This window comes from Cucurbita moschata, unplaced genomic scaffold, assembly GCF_002738365.1.
Source record: "Cucurbita moschata cultivar Rifu unplaced genomic scaffold, Cmos_1.0 Cmo_Scf00102, whole genome shotgun sequence".
Lineage (NCBI taxonomy): Eukaryota > Viridiplantae > Streptophyta > Magnoliopsida > Cucurbitales > Cucurbitaceae > Cucurbita > Cucurbita moschata.
Window position 1 is genome coordinate 10,937 of NW_019268618.1, and position 5,696 is coordinate 16,632.

Below are 5,696 nucleotides of genomic sequence, written 5' to 3' on the forward strand. Positions count from 1 at the left end.
TAGTAAATCCTAAAGATAGTAGCTAATATAGAGTAATTGAAGCTCCACATGAAATAATTTAAAGTTCCAGCTACTTAACTAAAGTTTATCTGTCTTTAATGAAGCATGAGTTGCACTTAAGTTCTTGAAATGTTTATAGATTCCAACTCTTAGTACTATTAATGCAATTATATTTCATATGAGTTTGTCATAAATCAAACTATGGTACATTCAATACAACTTCATTTTCTTGTCATACGAAGCAAAATAGAAGAATTAAATCAAACAAACTGATGAACTGAGCCGAATAAATCCAACCCAACCCAAATTGATTAGTTTGATTCATTTGTTGGGTTGTAGTTTATTTGATAACACTTGCATATTAGAACAATTCAATATTACATGCCTTACTTACAAGTAAAATACTAGACCATCAATTTTTTGTTTTATAGTCCAACAACCGTCCAAGAAAATAAATTTCAAACTTGAGAGAAAAAAATATATTAAGTAGGAGTTAAAAATGTTGCATTTTTTTTATAAAGAGCATTTGGTCTGGTGGTATGATTCTCGCTACTATTCTTTTTTCTTCTCTCTACCGTAATTATCTTTTTATACTACTATTCTTTTTTCTTCTCTCTACAGTAATTATCTTTTTACACTACTATTCTTTTTTTTCTTCTCTCTACAGTAATTTTTCTTCTCTCTACTGCTTCTATTCGTTTTTCTTTTCTCTACAGTAATTATCTTTCTACAGTAAATGCTCTTTTAATACTTGTGTACTTCACGATATATGTCTCAAATGAAACTATTAAATTTTTACCCTACTTCTAATTATCTTTTTTAGAACATAACTTTGATTCTTTTTACACTACTTCTATTCTTTTTTCTTCTCTATACAGTAATTATCTTTTTACACGACTATTCTTTTTTCTTCTCTCTACAGTAATTTTTCTTCTCTCTACTATTTCTATTCGTTTTTCTTCTCTATATAGTAATTATTTTTCTACAGTAAATGCTCTTTTAATACTTGTGTACTCCACGATATATGTCTCAAATGGAACTATCAAATTTTTACATTACTTCTATTTTTTTTCTTTTCTCTACTGTAATTATATCTTTTTTAACATAACTTTTATTCTTTTTACATTACTTCTATTCTTTTTTCTTCTCTCTCTACATTAATTATCTTTCTACAGTAATTATCTTTTTACACTACTTCTATTCTTTTTTCTTCTCTCTACTACTTCTATTCTTTTTTCTTCTCTCTACAGTAATTATCGTAAACCCTATGTAAATAATTTAACAGCGGTCTAGATCTAAAAGATATAATAATAATTGATCATGGATTTCATTAACAAAATAATAAATGAAATAATGATGATACATAACAGAAACAACTTAATATATGGTCCATTATAAGGGCATTTGGTTTAGTGGTATGATTCTTGCTTTGGGTGCAAGAGGTCTAATATATGGTCCATTATAAGGGCATTTGGTTTAGTGGTATGATTCTTGCTTTGGGTGCAAGAGGTCTAATATATGGTCCATTATAAGGGCATTTGGTTTAGTGGTATGATTCTTGCTTTGGGTGCAAGAGGTCTCGAGTTCAATTCTCGGAATGCCCCGACAAAAGGAAACAAAAAACAAAAAAAAAAAAAAATAGTTATCAATGGTATTTGGTCAAAGTGGTATGATTATTGTTTTGGGTGTGAGAGGTTTCAAGTTCGATTCTCAAAATGCCTCCAACAATATTATATCAAAATGAATTAAGCAAGATAATATGATTTAAAATGTGAATTTTAAACATTGAACCAAGAACATGAGAATAGAGAATGAAACATATTCTTGGAAGAATAAAGATCATCTCCAGCCCGACTTCAAAAAGAGCATTACACAAATTGTTTGATTGTATTCTTTCTAGGAACTTTTCATAACCAATGAAGAAGTTTAAGAGAGCCATACGTTCAAATCCTGTCACCTTGATAAGTGCAAAGCCCCATAGCCTATCCATGCCATACGTTCAAATCCTGTTCAAATCCTGTCACCTTGATAAGTGCAAAGCCCCATAGCCTATCCATGCCATACGTTCAAATCCTGTCACCTTGATAAGTCCTTGATAAGTGCAAAGCCCCATAGCCTATCCATGCCATACGTTCAAATCCTGTCACCTTGATAAGTTTTCATAACCAATGAAGAAGTTTAAGAGAGCCATACGTTCAAATCCTGTCACCTTGATAAGTGCAAAGCCCCATAGCCTATCCATGCCATACGTTCAAATCCTGTCACCTTGATAAGTGCAAAGCCCCATAGCCTATCCATGCCATACGTTCAAATCCTGTCACCTTGATAAGTGCAAAGCCCCATAGCCTATCCATGCCATACGTTCAAATCCTGTCACCTTGATAAGTGCAAAGCCCCATAGCCTATCCATGGTCAGGAAGGCAGTCTCCTTTTCTATCAACACGTAGAATTGTAATTCTTTTGTCTTTTGAAACCCCTTACCTTATCAGTCATCAGACAGGTTTTTTGTATCATATATCGAGATAATTATTATGAAAAAGCTATTCCACTAGTGTGACTTAGATACCCTTTCTTTGTAGTATCAGTAATGCTATTTGAATAGCTTAAAGTCATCATAGCCTCTCCACCGATTTTGAAGACTCCTTCAGCATCAATGTGCTCTAATGAAAAAGATCAGACCATTTCCTAAACCAGAATCGGGCACAAAATGCCGAGGAGAAAGTCGAAAGCGAGCTCTTTTCGCGTATACGCAATCTTGAAACCCAATTAGCTCACGGACTATCTCCTCAACCCTGGCGAGTATGAGTGCTTGGTAAGAAAGAATGTTTAATGAGAAAGACATTCGATTACGGCAACATTCACAACTACCAAAGTGCACTAAACCTAGTAAAGATCTTCGACCTAATGATAATGAAACTTCAAGCCCATTTAATCAATCCGCTTTGTACCTTATTGTTGACCGAATCAGATGCACGCTAGGCCTAAATTGTCTCTCAGTCACCCAGAGAGGAAAGGAAGATCAGATCCGAAGTTTACGAATCGAAGATAAAGTGGATATGAGTTCTACACGCTTTCATTTTCAAAAGCTTCGCTTGCCTACAGTACTTTATTCAGGATCTGAATTCCTTGATCATTTCCTTGGCAGATAACACAAATGAAATCGTTTTTGTGAATGTTTGCTGAATCCACCACACCTAAATGGTGTGAAATTTATCTTATTTATAATCAAATAAATTACAAGGATATGGAAATAGTAATAAATGGAAATAACAATAAAATGAAAGATACCTATGGTAATAAGGCAAATATTAGATATTTGTCTTATAATAAAATATCAAATATAATATATATGGTAAACTATAATTTATTACTAAATATCCTTAACAGTTTCCCTGACCGCCCATCTTATGAGTCCATTCTTGTCTTGTTGGTTTGTTGTACTATTCTATACCTCTCTCGATTGATATAAAGACGTTCGGGAGCTGGGAGGGCCTATTGAGGGAACTTTCCTTTTCACGGTAGGCAAAGGTAAAGCGGGAGCTGCATATGTCCACGGTGATCAAGGTAGAGCGACTTCTTCTTTAGAAGAGGTTGGTTTTATCGAAACTGTTAGATCCGCTTTCATTAAAGAAAAAATAGTAGCTCTTGGTTTGGCCGATGTCGATTCGTATGGCAATGCGGACTCGACTCAGGATGAGAATTCCGCTTTTCATACTGCTGCTATGAGCCGAAAGAGCTGGTAAGCTATCTCGCTAAACGAAAGGAAAGAGCACGTACGGGTTGACCTTGTTACAAGGGCGGGGCAAGCCAAAGAAGGTCAGTCGGACTAAGTTAGGACCCTTGATCCGGTTCAGCTAGATTCTTCCATGCGAGAATGTATGCGTATCGGTATCCTCTTTAGGACCGATTGCTTCCTCTTTTTGTTTATACGTTTGGAGAAACCTGCTAAGACCGCCTTTCTTACCAGGTGTGATTCAATCTTTTAAATCAAACTTTTCTATCGTCCGACGAAAAAAGTAGGAGTACGACTACCTTTTTCTTTTCTTGCCCGAGCCAGGGGATCATTCAATTTCTACCAAAAGGTTCGCTATCTATTAGTTGTCGTAAACGAATGTATTTCTCATTTCATGTTAGCTCCTCCAAGAGCTTCCTGGTCCGTAGTAGACAAAACCTTGGACTTCTATCGAACTTATAGCATTGCCTGGTGAGCTTGCCGTTGAGGGTTGGCCTTACAGGAGATCGAGCAGCCTTTCTTTCCCTACCTGATATGCTTTCCCGCTTATCGTGTAACTAGCCAACTAGCCAAAGAGAGAGGGAGAGGGATCATGTCAATCAATTTGTATGTGCATTTTGTCCGTCCTGTACTTGCCTGCTTAGCTTTTTTATCCAACATCTCCGGTTATCCCCGAACCAAAAGGTCCTGCTTATCCATACCCAACAGTCACACTTTCAGCCGAAAGACTGATTTTTTTTCATAAAGTCGGATCATAGATCAAGAAAGAATGAAGCTGCTTACAGGGACAGTTACGCGATACGTCTTTTCATACTCGCCTTTTCTTTAACCCTGCTATCAACCTAGCCATTCTTGCTTAATNTTTTCAAAAGCTTCGCTTGCCTACAGTACTTTATTCAGGATCTGAATTCCTTGATCATTTCCTTGGCAGATAACACAAATGAAATCGTTTTTGTGAATGTTTGCTGAATCCACCACACCTAAATGGTGTGAAATTTATCTTATTTATAATCAAATAAATTACAAGGATATGGAAATAGTAATAAATGGAAATAACAATAAAATGAAAGATACCTATGGTAATAAGGCAAATATTAGATATTTGTCTTATAATAAAATATCAAATATAATATATATGGTAAACTATAATTTATTACTAAATATCCTTAACAGTTTCCCTGACCGCCCATCTTNACGCGATACGTCTTTTCATACTCGCCTTTTCTTTAACCCTGCTATCAACCTAGCCATTCTTGCTTAATACTTTAAGGGGTCTCCCCACTGTAGATTACTCGGATTGGTTCTCGCGTCCCTTTGCCAAAAAGGATGGGCGAGTTTGGTTTGAGTGTTCATCGATTGGGTGGATCCATATGCTCCGGGGGGGGGGTGAGATGAGGTGTAGCACAGTCTGGTCAGCGCACCTGTTTTAGGTATGTTGTCTGCTAAAGGTTTTAGGAAAGAGGGTACAAATTTTCTACATAGGTCATCTGTGGTCACAATCCTTTTAAGGAAGATGCGCCCAAATAATCGGTGAACAATAGCCTTTAAAGAAGTTTCAAAGAGCAAGAAGAGGTAGAAGAGAGAATAAGAGTGTGTCGTGCAAGGAAGAAGGAACTAGTAGGTTTAATTTGGGTTCGTTTGAACTAAAAAACAAACCAAAATTTTTCAAACGAACCCAAATTTAAGACTCACTAGCCCAAAGTCAATATGTGGTAAAAAAAANCCCATCTTATGAGTCCATTCTTGTCTTGTTGGTTTGTTGTACTATTCTATACCTCTCTCGATTGATATAAAGACGTTCGGGAGCTGGGAGGGCCTATTGAGGGAACTTTCCTTTTCACGGTAGGCAAAGGTAAAGCGGGAGCTGCATATGTCCACGGTGATCAAGGTAGAGCGACTTCTTCTTTAGAAGAGGTTGGTTTTATCGAAACTGTTAGATCCGCTTTCATTAAAGAAAAAATAG

General features: G+C 36.1%; 1 non-coding gene across 1 annotated transcript; it reads left to right on the forward strand.

The window, feature by feature from the left end:
- The first annotated feature begins 1,532 nt into the window (after nucleotides 1–1,532).
- On the forward strand, nucleotides 1,533–1,604 carry TRNAP-UGG. Its single transcript has one exon. It is a non-coding gene; the product is annotated as a tRNA-Pro (tRNA).
- The last annotated feature ends 4,092 nt before the right edge of the window (nucleotides 1,605–5,696 follow it).